Raw genomic sequence first — 16,319 nt, 5'->3', positions numbered from 1 at the left:
CAGCCAGTTGTTACTGCAAAGTAAAACATGTAATTTTACATCCATTTGTTTTAAAGGTCACATTTTCCTGTTTATAGTGTTTCTACTATATATATCTCACTAGCTTCAGAAGCCAAAAAACATCTTTCAGCCTCAGTGGTCCTAAAGGACAGAGAACTGGAGGAATTTAAGCTCACTGCTTGCATTATCCACACATCAGGAATGGTGGGAGGTCAAGGAAAGCAAACAGGACGTGGAGGAACTGCTGGAGCTGAACTTCCCAGTGCATTCTCAAGGTCAGAAATCCCAGCTGCTAATCACCACTCACGCTCCCAGCCTTGGGAAATCCCAGGATCTGCTGGGCAGGAGGGCTCCTGGAAGAAGGAAAAAGTAGAGGAGATGAAAGGCTGAGATTGATCTGCCATTTCTTGTCATTTTGAACTATTAAAATAAATGGGGGAAAGTGCCCATTGTTAAATGCTGAAATAAGTCTCAATAATTTTCTATGTTTCTCTTGATTTTCCAGCATTAGCTGTGAGTACTTTTAATGACTCTTTTTATGAAAACCTCTTCTGGTGTGGGGGAAGTTATTAAGCCTGTTACAAAGGGATTTTATGGTTTTAATTATAAACAGGTAATAGAGTCTATGTAAAAAATTACCTTTTGACTTTGCAATAAACCCATTTCCCCCAAGGTAAGAGCTCCATAAAGAGAGAATTACATGGCAAGGGAGTGGAGAAGTCAGCTCTGGAATCACAAGGTGCCTCCACAAGAGCAGCTTTCAAGAAGCCCTGGGGATGCACCGACCTCAGTCTGTGTGTCTGTGTGTCTGTCTGTCTGCTGGAGGCCAAGGGAACAGCAGGGGGAACTGCAAGGCTCAGGCTGCCCAGAATGTCTCTGTCTACCTTAGAGCAGCCTCAGGACTCCATTAACCTCCTTAACAGTCACATCTGGACCACCCAAACCCCACAGCTGGAGACTGATGCACAGTGGAGGGATGGAACAGCTCTGTGTTTTCCCTCTCAGCTGTGCAGTGATGCCACAGTTGGAGAGTCACTCTCCTCTTTCTTTCTGGATAATACTCCTAGACTTATCCACCCTTTCTTGCCGTGATTTGTCAACTCTGCAGCAGGAATTGCTTGTGTCTCCACCACAGAGAGGGCCCCTGTACTGCCAAACCTTTCTCTTTCAGTGTTTTCACCACAAAGAAAAGGACTTTTCTGCTAGCCCTGTTCTGGGGAGGTTGGTCAAACTCTGAGCTCTCAGTGCAGCCAAGGCCAGTAGCCACCACTGCCCTATTCTCTGTCTTGAAGGGGAAACAGTGTTCCACCTCCTGATGTCAAACATACATTTTCCTGTTTATTAGAGAAGGCATTTTCTTGGCACAAGGTCCCGGTGCTGGCGTTCAACGCCGAGCTCAGCCGTGCTGGTCCTGCAGACTCCTCGTGCCCTTCAGTAAGTCACTTAATTTTCCTTTTGCTCATTGTTCCTTCCCTCTTCCTTCTTTCCTTCCTTCCCTTCCTCGCCTGTGCACGCTGAGGACAAGCCTTTGATGAATGGGTTGTCTTTTAGCATAAGGTCAAGTGATCCAAAGAGACCGAGCTGCTGTGACTTAATGAGTTAATTACGTCACCTGCCTGTCAGCAAGACCTGATAGAGGTGAGCTCTGAGCTGGCTCCTGCCAGGAAACACAGCTCAGTGGTTTAAAAACAGAGTTTATGCTGTCTACAAGAGGCTACTGCATTTCCAGATGTTCCAGTCCAGACCAGCTATCTGTGCCACCCACCAGAAGTGATTAGTTATTTGATTACGTTAATACACAGTTGGTCAATATAAATTTGAATTCCTTCTTTCAGCTGGAAGACTGAGAAATGAAGAGGTGAAGAGGAAAAAGCACAGCAGTGGAGCCTGCATTTTGATGTCTTTTAGCTCTCCCTGTATATCATTTATAAGGATATATAGACTGTTATGGCTCATCTGTATCCCTCTAATCATTAATGAGGTGCCTCCCATGCCCTGAAGTTAAAGTCATAAAAGTAAAGTGTGTTTTCTACTGCAGGTCCATTGCAGTTCTTTATACAAATGTTCTGTTGCCCTTTATAATGTATTTGCTATAAATCTTGACAGCATTATTTGTTTTGTTTTTCTATCTAAATGCGGTGTTGAGTGGAAATGGCCTCATTACCTCCCTATTTCTAAAGAGAATTCACTGTCTTTAAAAGGTGCTGTATTAGCAGCCCTAGAGATAAAAATCCCTGCTCAGAGGGAAGAGGTACAGCACGGCTGTGTTCCTGCCACTCCTTGCTGAGCTTTATTGATGAACGAGCTGTACTTCACTGATGTGTCCTCTTGTGGGCTCACCCACACCTCATCTTTCCCCTTGCTAAAAGCAGTGCCAGGTGAAAGACTTTACCAAATCTAGGGAAATAAAAATTCATTTTGTACAAACTAGGTTCCCTCTTTTTTAACTTGGAGACTGTTAGTGTGTAACAAGCTGAGCCTTGTTCTTTTATTTGTAATGATCACACTGATCACAATTGCACCTGACAGGTAACAGAGCTAATGCTGCAGCAGCTAATGCTCTTGGCTTCTTTGAGGTCTCACTCTGACAGTGTTTCTGTGGCTCTCTTGGATGTTTGCTTGCTTTCCTTTCCTGCACTTTGCTTTTAAGCGCTCCTGCAAGCTGCAATCCCAGCAGTCAACATCCATAACCATGCTGCAGCAGCAAGGAAATTCTCCAGGTGACATTCCCCAGCTCCAGCAGGAGCCTGCAGGGCTCTGGTGTGGACAGGGCTGTGCTCAGCTGCACTTTCACCACAGCTGGAAAAGAAGAGTTTATCTGTCCCAGCACTGATGTCCAGGTGGATCCCCAAGCGAGATTTTCCTTTCAGATTGGAGGCTGAGAGCTCAGTTTTTGCTCCTAATCTCACTTTTACCTTTCAGTTCACCTGATATCCAAAGCAAAACACATCTTTCATAAAAATGGATGTTTACAACTAACAGGCATATTTTTAAAACACAGTGATTGCCAAAGCCTGCTGAATGAAGAGCCAGATAGGGAAGTTTTTCACAGCTTCAGAGCTAATGAGTTGTAGGCATTGGCAAATACTGACTTTTTAAATTAGAGCTGCTATAGTTCAAAGGAGACAGATGGTTTTATTTATGAAAAGGGATTTAAGGACCACACACAGAAGAGTCTACAGAAATGCATGTTGTTGGAGACCATATATCATAAAAGGTGATGCTTAAAACAGTTCAAATTTCCAACTCCCTTTTTCCTCCTTGCCAGCCAGATTTGGTGCAGAGGCTTTTTGAAATCCAGGAACATTTGTGCTCTGATAAAAACAAACACAAAACAAGAAGGAACTTTGAGAGGTCACCTTCAAAGCTGAAAATACTTCAGCCTGATTCAAGCCCCTCTGAACTAATTTCTGTTAATGACAGTGTGATTCTCTTCCATTCAATATCCATCATCTCAAACTATGGAGACTTGTGTGATCAATACTTTGTCCTGTTTCCAGGTTCCTCTTACACAACATCTGGTGCACACAGCTCCTGCTAGAAAGGCTACAACAGCCATTTGCCAGTGTTGTATTTAAGCCTTGGTTTAAACTAAAACTTGACCATCATTTAGGCCAAAGTGACAGAGATTTCAGCTGCTGTTTTTGAGCAGAACTCGAAGCAGTAATAGATAACATGTTTTTGGGAGCACAGAAGGAATAAAATCATTCTTCAGAAAATTACTTTCATCTCACAGGAGAGGTCAGAAATGAGGTAGACATGGAGAGGCTTTTAATTCACCCACAAAGCATCCAGCTCTGCCTCAGCCTGCACAGATCCCAGTGGGAAAGAGGAACTGGAGACACTGCTGGGAAAGCTGCTCCTGCACAGGGGGACAGGGAATGTGCAAATACTGTGATGGGCAGGGCTGTGAGCCCCGTGCTTGGGTTAAAATGAGGATCAAATCACAGCCCAGGCTGGTACATAGCTGGTGGTGCTCTGAGGGGACCAGCTCCTCGTAGGGGAAGATATTTGTCTCCTGCTGCTGTTATGTTCTTTGCCAGCTTTAAGAAACCTCCAACAATCTCTTTGCTGTCAGCACAGCATATGTCTCCTCTGCTCTGCTGTTATCTGAACAGAATGCAGGATGGAAGCAATTTCCAGAAAGCACAGCAAATATTAACACATGCAGAAGTGCAGGGCACGGAATAAAACATATCCCAGCAGTTATTTGACTCTCCTGAATATAGTGTGGCAGCTCAAATATTCATCAAGTTCACACTGCTCCCAACACAGAGGCAAATTCTGAACCTTCAGTTGTACCAAGTGAGTAGTTTGTCTGTCTTGCAGCCTTCATTTGTCAGTGTTCCTTCTACATTTGCCTGGTTTAGTGCCCACATCTCCTGCAAAGCTGGGCAACCTGCACTGCTGTGTCCGTGCATCAGTCTCTGGCTCTCCCGAGGCCATTTGTGGCTGTCTGAATGACAGAGATCATTTGTGTAAATCATCCTCTGTTTTCTCCAGTGTGGGAACAGCACTGATGCAGTTATGTGGGTCCTGCAAAGGGCTCCAGGGTAGTCAGGAAGTTTTGAAGTCCTCATCTCTGGAGATCATCACATCCCAACAATTCAGTGAGCAGCATGTTCTGATTTGACCTGCTTTGAGCTGGGTCCCTTCCAGCCCAGCTGTTGGTGGAAAAGCAGCGTATGGCAGGGGCTGAATTTTTGCCACCCCACTGTCCTGAACAAAATGCACCCAGACAAGAAAAGCTGCTGGCTTCTGCTGGCAACCTGTTTCATACAAGGAAGGATTATTTTCTCATCCTAACCCAACACACTCCTGTCAGCCAAGCACAGAACCACCTTAAAATATCCGTTTCCAGCACTGCTTTTCCCACATCACCTGGCAGATGTGTAAAGCATCTGTAGAGGGGAGATTGGAGGCTCTGTGCCAAGTGACCCCTCGGTCCCCAGGTGGCAGAGGAGCCAGCAGTGCCCTGACAGTGCCAGCCGTGCTCCCAGGAGGAGGTGACAGCCACCACTGCACGCAGAACCCTCAGCACCCATCTCGTGCCGCAGCTACAAATTCCTCAAACCGTGGTTCCAGCTGGACTCACCATCCCCAGGCAGTGACTGAGGCCAGGCCAGGTCTGGCTCCTGTTTTAAAAGCTCCTTCTCTTAGGCTTGGTGGCTGCTCCACCCACCCTGGCGTGCTCCATCCCTGGAAGCGCTCAGGCCGCGCGTGGATGCAGCGCTGGGGCAGGGGTGAGTGCTGGGCTGGGCAGGGGTCCATCAGTGGGTGCTCTCAAGGATTTGGGGGCCTTTTCCAACCTAGAAGAGTCTCTGATTCTGCAATTTATGCAATTTATTGGAAGACCATCCTCAAACTTGTGCTGTCCTTCTAATCACCACCATGACAGGGTTGCAGACACAGACACACCCAGGGTTTCTGCTAATTAAAGAGCCATTTAGGGAATCCCGGGCTGGATTAGTGATATTCTGCATGAAAACACAATTGATATGAAGATCTCCCCACTGGAAACAAGACTTGACAGCACAGGGACAGGCAACAAGCTGCAAACTGCTGCGAAGGGAAAGGTCTGCTGGGCCTGACATTCCGTAATCTTTAAATAAAGCGTGGTCTAGTCAATGAATAGGAACCTTACAGCTTTAACATTAAGATCAATCTGACTGCTGGCACTAAATGTAGCTGGGAATAAAGGCAGTAACAAGAAATTGCAGGAGAACAGCACAGGAAAGTTAATTTTCAGCAAAGCATAAGGAGAGGGAGAGTGTGTGTCCATTTATTTTAGGATTATGAAATTGCACTTGGTTTGGGGATTTTTTTTAAACAAGATTACAGCAGAAGAGGATAAATGAAGATAAGTGGCTGACTCAGGCATTCTGAAATTAGCACTGAAGCTCTCTGTTATAGGCTGTCATTATTCTGTGGACTTGCAAAGTGAGAAAAAAATTGAAGTATTAAGTGAAGATGCCATTGAAACACAATGTGCAGTTATAAGGGCTAAAAAGCAGCTTGTTTTTATTGGCCCTTACACTTTTTTTTTTTTAATTTTGCTACTCATTTCTTGTTTTACAGGGCACTGCTCTCCAGAGAGAGGGAAAAGAGACACATGACCTACTGACCTCTGTCTGTATTTAGAGTTTGTGTGTGCATTACTACACCACGTGGATTTATTATAAACTAATAAAAAATATCTTAGATTTATATAACACCTTTCTATTCCCGGAGATTCCAAAGCACTTTGTAAACAGCAGGACTTAATTGTCTTCTCACTTTGCTTTTATGCACTCTTGACTTTAGGGGGATTGCTCTTGATTTACACTAAAAATACACAAGCATTGGGTATCTTCCCTCTGGACCAGAGCTAAGAGGAGCCACAGCAACCTAAGATCACTTAGAAACATGAAAAGCCATTTAAGACAGAGGAAAAAAAATAGGGATTTTGATTTAACAGGAAAGAAAATGCTGTAGAAAAGCAAAATGTTCTAAGCCATGCCTGGAATTTGGTTGGGAGGTGAGGCTCAGAATGATTTTGTCCAAAGCACCTTTTATCATCAGTGGCCATCCTTGAGTTAATATCTGATGGAGAGAGGGCACTTTTGGGACAGCCCTGGAATATCAGTTTGGTGCCTATGGCTGCTCAGCCACCTCCTGTTCATGGGGTTTCCTGCAATGGTCCCTCCCTGTGGGGCTGGGAATGTATCAAATGCCTTCCCATCAAAAGGCAATTCCCTGGGAAACAGGATTTGAAACCAATATTACATTGTTTTCATTAACCTGTGAAGTGTGAATGTTCTAATAGGAGTAGCAGAGATCAATGTCCTATAAGGAGGACAGTACAAATTGAATTTCTGAGAGCAGTGTCCTTGGCTGGCAAAGGAAAGTTTTATTATCAGGATGCTTTAAAAGAGCAGATTTCCATTTTTGCAAAAGCTGATGCTTTAAAAATCTTTGCCAAACCATTCAATCCACAAAGAATTATTCATTAGAAGAGAAATCAGACTACTATGATGTTTAAAAATGTTTTACTATTTTGAACTTTCCCTTAAAGTGACTTTTTTTGACCCACTTGATATTTGAAGTGGTGTAGTACAAATAGAATTCAACCAAAACCAGGACATGGGAGGAAATCTAATTGCTCCTTCATATTGTTTGAATTTTCAGGCTTCCTAAAAATGGAATATTTTTATTTTGATTAGAAACACTTTTTATTTCCAAGGATTCCAGCTGGTCTCCTTATTATCTCAGCTCTGCCACGTGGTGGTTTGGTTCCCTAAAGATGGAAATGTAGACAGTGTGGCAAAGATGGCTGATGGACGACAAAAATCGTTGGTAATGGACAGAGCTGCTCAGGGAAATGGGGGTAACAACATTCCCATGGGAAAATCCCGCATTCCCTCTCCTGTGCAGTCTTTGTTTGGAGCAATATTTGAGTTGCATTCAGCTGTAAGCTCAGGTTAGCACATGAGCACGACTGAATAAATCCATTTTTTTGCAGTTAGATTAAGGATATTAATGCTTCCAGGGCCACCAGGGCTGTTTTCCAGTCACTGTATGAAGAACAGCTCCTGAGCTGGGCTGTGATGAGCTCCCCTTGTGCATCCCATGGGGAGAGCAGTGACTCCAGCCAGAAGCTCCAGCAGCTTTGGCAGTGCTGGTGCCCTCCCAAGCACCAGGAGATGACCCCAGACCAAGCCCCTGGTGCCCAGGTGTGGGGGTTCACTCAGGTCAAGGTGGGCTGGCAGAAACTAAAGTTCAAACTGCAGACACAAAGCGTGGAATAGGCCACAGGTGCCTGTGGTGGTGACAGGAGGAGGAACCGTGAGCATCTGACACATCTCCTCCAACTGCAGGGAGCCAAGCACGGGCTGGATCCCATGGCAAGGTCACCTGCTCCACCCAGGGAAACGCAGGGATCCTGCTGGGTTTGTACCTGCACAGCTTCCCTGACTCTGCACATCCCCTTCTACTGTGAGGCCCCAGATTCTGAAGCAGTTTTGTCCAGGAAGCCACAAGTCCATGGAGAAACAGAAAAGGTTTGAGAGGGGAGGTTGCATCTTCCCTGAGGAAATGAGGAACGATCTCAAAGTTCACAGCAAAACACCTGAGAGCCACTGGGAGAGGGCAAAGGGCTCTGGCTATTTAAAAAATATACTTGTTTGTTCTAAAGGATGAAGTGGTGCTTTGGAGAGAAATAAAAGCAGGATGAGGAAGGAGTAATAAAGCAGGGCTGTGTGCAAGCTGCCTTCCCAAAGGAGCATTTACAGGCCCTACTGACGTGTGACAGACTCCTTATGGCTCGGTGCTACCAGCTTTTGGAATAAAAGTGGCCTTGGGATGGTTGGATTCAAGCTTCTGGATGAGGTCTGACTGCATTCAGCCCTCTGGGGAGAGGATTTGCCTTGGATCTGGCAGGGTCTGTGTCCAAGTCTGTGTCTCCTCCCTTGCTATTTATTGATCCCCGGGGAGAAGGCTCCATGGAGGGGAGGAAGGGTCATTTCTCACTGCCAGCTCATTAATGGCACAGGGCAAACAGCAAACATGAGCAGAAGAAAGAGGTTTTAATGAGTAGTTCACACCTGAGATGTGATGGTTCTTCACAAATTAGAGGCTGAGTAACTCCTGAACCTGTGCACTGCTTTGTGTCAGATGTCTCTGCAGTGCTCCCAGGTGGGCTCTTACAAGGGACTGCAGCAGCACCTTGGAAACAGATTCAGTTTTGAGGTAGTGGTTAATACAATACGTTCTCTCAGAGGGAATTTACATGTAAATTCTGCCTTTTTTTTTTTTTTTCAAAAAAGGCACAATAAAGAGTTTGATCTCTTGCTGTGCTGAATGCCAACATTTAAAAAAAAATGTCAGACATAAATATATGGAATTGTTGCTTTTCCTGAATGTGCCTGTGGTATCAAACCAAACTGGTTTGCTTCAGGCAATTCAGGCTCTCATGTATTTCACAGAGGGGGGAAAGGTAAATTTGGTATATTCTTGCTCTGAGCTCTTACTTTTTTGTGGGTGTTTTTGGTTGCAGGAATGAGCCATAATGGAATGAGGACTCGGTGTCCAGAGCCTGCAATGAGCAAAGCATTCAAACCCCAGGTGTGGCACCTGCTTCAGGCCAGTTCTCTGCTGCTCACAGGGTGTGGGCATGTCCAGGGAGGTCTGGTCCTCCACGAGTTCCTGAAGGAGCCTGGCAGACTAAAGCACACTGTTTAAGTGGCAAATGTTATGTGAGGTGACTTTGTGCCCTGGGGAGCTCTGGATGACCTTGGCAGGCTTTTGGCCAGACCCTCAGACAATAAAGACAACATCCAGAATGATGTGTTCACAGCTGCTTTTTGCTGACAGCAATCTGCATTGCTGAAAACCCAGTTCCTCATTATCCCTACAACCGTGGGTTGAAATCCTGGTGTTGCTTTAGCAAATGGGATGTTATGGAACATTGCCTCCAGAGCTGAACTTACCCACTCAGTCTGTCTCTAGGTGCTAGTTAATGTTGTAGGAGAAAGTCCAGAAATACCCACAAGTGATGCTCTAAGAAGAACAAAACTTGTGTTTTTTCCTTTTTCTAATTTAGAGATACGTTGGTGTTCTGCAATTACACCAGCACAGAGCTGTGGGGATGCTTCTGATTCACTTCTTAGCTGGTCTTTATCCATATTTCACTTAACAGCTCATTAATTTAGTTATCCTTGGGATCCTCTGCAAAGGGAAACTGAGGCACGGTGAGCCTGAGTTCCCCAAGCACTGAGCCTCCCTCCTGCAGCATTTTGGGACATCACTGCAGGGCTCCTAATAAACTTGTGACACTTCACAATTCTTCTCCTTCTGCTTGCAGAGTGCTCCCCTTGGAAGTGCTTTAGCTGGAACTCAGAGTGAGGATTTTCACAAGTGACTACCACTTTTTGATCCTTGGAGTTCACAGAACAAATCTGAGAAGTAGCAAACCTAAATCTTTCTCCTCCCCCCAAAGGACAAAATATTCCATTTTCCACAGGTTCCTGTTCATTATCCTAGTTAAAATCATTATCAAAAGCCCAGCTGGGGAGTTCACATGTTTTTTCACTCCCTCTCTCTGGTGCCTGGGCTGGAGAGGGTGTGCTTGGAACATCTCCTTGTGTTTGCTGCAGTCTATGGAGATATAAAACAAATATTTTTGATCAAGTAATTTTGTAGTATAGGAATGATAATGCTCCTACTGAAATAATATTATGAGCATAATTAAAAGAATTCCCAGGAGAAAGTCAGCAGTCTTGGGAAAAAATTATCAACCTCATGCAAGCAATAATACGAAAGGGCAGGAGAGAGGCTTCTGAGTGCTTTCATTTGTGTTGACTCTGTAGTATTTCTGTAGGATTCACAAAGAACAGATTCTGTAAAGTCACCCTTCTCCACCTAAATGCCACAAAACTATGCTTCAATAGTTGAGCATTCAACAGAAAATGGGACAAAACATAGTTTTGTCTCATTCAGCAATGGATAAGAGCATCACATCTGCACTGTCCTAAGGAATTGTAAAATATTGAGGGCTAAAAAAGACCTCTAAGATCCTGGAGTCCAACCTTTGACCTGACACTGCCAGACCCACGTCAAACCATGTCCCTAAGGGCCACAGATCCATGTTTTTTGGACACTTCCAGGGATGGCAATTCCTGCACTTCCCTGGGCAGTCTGGGAAAGGATTTCTCTTTCCCCTCTTGTTCTGGGGAAGAAGGACCAGAAGAAGAAGAAGCTCCCTGGATCCTGACCTTTCCTCTCTGCCTGCCATCAGCTTCTCATGCTCACCTCTTGCTGTATCCCCAAAGCTCACAAAAACACTTGGGTGGCTCTGTGCTCTCCTGAAGGCAATGGGGAAAAGGCCAAACCAAAATACTGGGGCTATTTTCATGCACTGAACTCAAAAGCAAAAGTGGCCCTGGACAAGGATTTATTCTTTTGGTTTGTATAGTTTCATATAAATAATCATATTTTAGTCAAACAGCTGGATAAGTCATGAAGGCTGTTTTGGGGCTTTTTCCCCCTCAGGAAAACCTGTGTGAGTTAAACTTTGTGACCAGCATTTCCCTTGCAGAAATGGAGCTGGCTCCATCTGCATTCAGATACACGAAACTGATACAACATAATGGCTCTGCCAATTTATTCATACAGCTGATATTTGCTAATGTGCTTTGATTTATTGGCTTTCTCACTGCACAGTAAAGCTGTATTTTTATATATTTTATTTCCTCCACAATCCCCAGCATGCACAGTTCCTGCTGGGCCTTCACAAATTAATCTCTCAGATTTTTTCCTTGCGTCTTGAGCGAGCAGAGAGCACCATCCATCTCGCTTTGAAATTGGTTGTTCTCCAACTTTCTGCTTTTGCTTTTTCTCTTTTAGGCTTCTCTGGTCCTGTAGCACTTTCCAGGGTGGATTTGTGTCTGTTCACAGCAGACATGTCTCACATCAGTGTGGAAAGGGAGGTTGTTAGACAAATTTACGTGTCCAGGACTTCGAGATGCACTTTCAGAGGATGCTCAAAAAGAATTGCAGTTGGACTGGGGTGCTGAGTTTAGGTTAAAATTGAGATGTAATTGTCTCTTTTTGCTTGCACAAAATCAGGGGAATGATAATATCAAGAAAATTTGCCTTGCTATACTTCATTGCTGCTGCTGTTCTTTTCAAACTCTTTGGGTTGTGACACATGAACACCTAAAAGAGGTGATGGGCATTGTAAGCTCCAGTCTGGATGCTTCCCCAGGGATGAGGGAAGGGTGCATAGGAACAGCAATAAAAGCTTTCAGTTTGTCCACCACGTTTGAAAGCTGGATTCACAGAATAGTTTCATGGAAGGATTTGGATGCTGGATAATTTTTTCCCCAACTCTTTTAGATGCACTAATCGAAAGAGGGATAATCAAATTTAAGTGACTCTGCTTAATTCACTGGAAACCATATGATCCACCACTGTGACAGCTCTTTTACAAGGCTGGGGCCATTATCCCAAACAATCTGGGACTCCCTGTGCACACAACTGAGTAGAGCAGAGAAACCCAGCAGGACTATTTCCCAAAACTGCTGGGATTTTTATGACTGCTGTATTTTAAACTACTTACAAACTCACTGTTGTACAAGTACAACAAGTACACCTGTGCTTTAGGATCGATCTGAGTGTGTTTGAATGCAAATGTGGATAATACAATAATACAATGCAAGTGGCTTTAATGAAAGGGAAGCTGCCTCTTTGAGAGCATTGGCATTACCAAGAGAATCCAGGGTAATGCAACTTCCCAGAATCCAGGAGTTGGCTTTCAGAACTTTCAGACCCAGACACTCACCAAGGAAGGTGCATTCAGTGCATAAACTAGAGGTAAGAACAGTGAAAAAGGAATAAAAATGGGAATAAAGAAGAGATGAAGAGGAAGAGGAAGAGGAGGAGAGAGCAAAGCAAGAGGGGAAGAGGGTGCTACAAAAATCAGCCGAAGACTGACCTTGTGTTTGGTCACAAAAGAAGAACTACACTGGTGCAGCCTAGATGCAGCAATATTTATATATTCAAAGAAAAATTAGTATATCAGGGAATGGATTTAAGCTGATAGTGGTTTGGAATCAAAATCCTGAGGCCCCTCCTGTTCCAAATCTGAACCTGAGTGAGATGGACAGGAATCCCCAGTGTTCCCTGGCAGAAAGGTCTGTCCCTGGCCTGCTGCACAATGAACTGTAGCTGCACTGGCAACCTGACTTCCTTTTTAATCTTTAATGCCAAGTCTGGAATGTAAAATGGGAAAAAATATAATCATGACCCCCTCCATCTCTGCCTACCAGAAATCCAGAATGAATCCACTAAACAGTAAGTGCACTGGGATTTTCATAGGGATGGCAGGAGAGCCCTGGCATCCTCCCTGGAAATCAGCAATATCCGTGTCTCACAGTACCCCTGTGTACAGGAGAAACTGAGAGAGGAGCCCTGCTCACCCTAAGGCCTTGCTGAAGTTCTTTTCCTGTTCCATGAAGCTCTAAAACCTGTGCATCATCCCACTGACTTTGGTGAAAATGATGCAAAATTTCACTTTTACTTTGTAGTTTCAAATCCAGTGATCAAATTAAAAAAAAAAAAAAAAAAAAAAAAAGTGTGAAGAAGAAGAAGTGTGTGAAAGAGAAAGGAGGGAGGCACAGTGACTCCTGCTCCAGATGTTTCCTTCACCCTGCCATTTGGTTTCTGCTCTTTCTAAGCACCACGAGTTAATCTTCTACAGTGAAGTAACAAAGCCGAGTGACAGCTGCTGCCAACACCTCTCTGCACAGCCCTGGAGGGAGCAGTCTGCTCACAGGTCTGGAGGGTATCAGTGGTGACATCCTGATTTACTGATACTCGGGTTACATCTCAGTGAGGGAAAGGGCTGTCTCTGCCAGCTGGGACATGGAGAGACAATCACAAGCTGTGTGGCATCGTGGTGGGGGTGACATTCTCCTCCAAAGCCACAAAAAAGGTTGGATTGCAGCACATGCTGCTGGATCCCTGGCATTCGGGGAATGTAAATGACATTGTCAAGTTTCTTCTGTAATAAACTGTCTGTGGGACCAGGCTGGTATGAAACTCTTTGGTGGGAGGCTGGGGACAATGACACTGTCATCTGGACCTGGGTGATTTCCATGGGGCTCTGCAAGCTGAGCAGAGAACTCTACAGGGTCCCTGTGGTTAAAGTTCAATATTGGGATCAGCAGATTTTTGTGCTGTCTCTCAGCTTCCATGGTGATGTATTTTAAGGACATTTTTGGCTTTGTATGTCTGTAAAAGCCATCTGCATGAGAATATTGGAAATGTGTGTTCCTGTCTGGTGTCTTACTCATCTTCTTAGGATAAGGAAGGAAGAGGCAGAGCTGGGGGTGGGGAACACTTGTTTGCTCCTCACCCTGGCCTTGCTCTGTCCACAGGCAGCAGGACGAGGCAGGACAGTTTGCTATCACAGCAGCTTGCAGAGATATCCCTGAGCTGGAGCAGGAAGCAAAAGGATCAGCCTTAGATCATGATGGATACATGGACAGGCCTTGGACACTTCCAGGGATCCAGGGGCAGCCACAGCTTCCATGGGTAACCTCTGCCAGGGCCTCACCTGTGGCACAGCACAGAACTCTTTTCCTGATGTCTCCTCCCAACCTGCTCTCAGTCTGAAGCCATTCCCCCTTGTCCTGCCACTACTTGCTCCTGTAAGAAGTCGCTCTCCATCACCCCAGCCCTGCTGCAGGGGCTGTCCTGTGGCAGTGGGGCTCTGGACTGGTGTTCTGCCCTCTGCCAGGTGCCTCCCTCTGCTCGGGGTCTGTCCCAGGAGCAGCCAGTGAGCAGCAGGAGCTGCCCTGCAGGTGTCAGTGCCAGGAACAGGTACTGTGGCTGCTCTAGGACACTGAGCCCACCACCACACCTCAGACAGCTCAGGGAGCATTTCCAGTCCCTTTCATTCTCCTTTTTTGTTTTCCCTAAAGGTGATGACGTAGAGGTCAGTGACAAAAGCAAGAGTAAATTGTGCATCAGCTCCCAGGATGTGCTGCCCCTTCCAGCCCTGGATTGCCTACAAACTGCTGGGTGAAGAGAAACTGCACACAGCTTTTGCCAAGGAGTTTGCCTTCCAATGCTGATTCCAGGACAGCAGAACCACACAGATCCTTGCATTTCCTTTCAGGCCCTTTGCTGCCTGGAGGACACAGCTGGAAAACCCGTGAGCCTGGGCCGTGGTGCTGCGGTCAGGGAAGCACAGCAGGTGAGTGCAGGAATGAGAATTCCAGCTCTCCCTTCTCTGCCTGACAGCGTGAGGCACCAGCACACCCTGCTCAGTGCCTGTGCTGTGGAAGCTGCAGCTCTGCACTCATGTGTGAATCCTTTCCTGCGGGGTCACAAGTCCTGGAGTGAGGTAATCTAGGCTGATACCAGTTTTCTGCTCTGTTGGGTTTCCTTGTAACCCATTACCTGGGATTGAGATGGATGCTTTCCCATAAGAGCTTTACATTAAGGCACATTCCCCATCCATGTTGAGACTTCTGGCTCTGACCCTCCCTGGTTTCCAGATGTCCCAGAGACATTAGGAGCAACATGGGGAGTACAGGAGGAAGGATGAAACTCTGTTGTGTTTCTTTTTTTCTCGGTGTTGTCAATTAAACAAGATTTATGTGTTATTTCTCCGTTCTGTAATTACCCCCTGGGATTTATTCCAGATAGCTGGAGAAAACAATATACCTCCAGAACTTTCTGGCTGCTGGGAAGAATTATTGCTGCTCCTCCTGATTGTGTAGCAAAATCCAGCTCCCTTCATTACTGCCTTTACCTCAGTGAAGCATGAGAGGATATCCATTGTAATTTTGCTCCCTTTCAGGAGGGGACATAAGAAATGGCCCTGGCCATGCCAGGTACAGTGATTCTACAGGACAAATGGAATCACAGGTCACAAACAATATTATTAAACCCCTGTGTGTTAGGCTCTGAGAGCTCCCCTGTGCTTGCCTGCAGAGTCAGACTTCACAGCAGAGAAGTTGTCATTAGTGATGATTGAAGGCCAATCTGTTGTTTCTGATTAAACATTCACTAATGATGGTCTGATGTTACAGGGTTGTTTTTTTCTTTTTGTGTTCATTTCCAAAGCAAAAAAAAAAAAAAAGAGATATTTTCTTCTTCTCCTTACACTTGAAACCTATGATTGACTGGCACTTGAAGAGGATATGTGGTGGCTTGATTTTTTTTGAAAGCTGAGGGGTGGGAGAGGGATTTGTTTGCATGTGAAGGAGGGCTTGACAAAAAAAAAATGAGAGAAATATTGATATAATTTAGGTAACACACACTGTAAACAAGCTGCTAGGTTTTGCTTACAGTAATTTACATCCATTCCTCTGCAGAGCACAGGCTGTGTATTTCTCCTCATCCAAGACAGAGCCAATCATCCTGACTTGCAGGCTTCCCTTCACACATTTCTGCCTTGTTTGCCCTGAACTTTGGGGCTGATGAAACCCCCTTATCAAGTCAAGCTCTGCTGAAGTGACCAAGGCTTTAATCCAAGATAATAAATTGGCTTTGTTTTATTCATGTGTATCTCTGCTTCCTGCAGCTCGGGCTGAGTTTGTGGACAGATTCCCTTCCAGCAGGATTGTTTGGATTGCAGGTTAGCTGGAGGTCGGGCAGGTCTGCTGCTGGGGAAGGCAACCCAGGAAAACATTCCCAGTGGGAATGTGCAGCTTGTCCTTACAACTGCAGACAAGTGGTTCTGCCTGCAGCCGTCCCCGCCGGCAGGAGCAGTGCTGGAAAGGATTCCAGTGGCACTGGCCCTCCAGGAAGGGACACCCAAACACAACAGC

The sequence above is a fragment of the Cyanistes caeruleus genome, chromosome 16, assembly GCF_971803275.1.
Source record: "Cyanistes caeruleus chromosome 16, bCyaCae1.hap1.1, whole genome shotgun sequence".
NCBI classification, from domain to species: domain Eukaryota; kingdom Metazoa; phylum Chordata; class Aves; order Passeriformes; family Paridae; genus Cyanistes; species Cyanistes caeruleus.
This window is presented reverse-complemented; position numbering follows the sequence as displayed.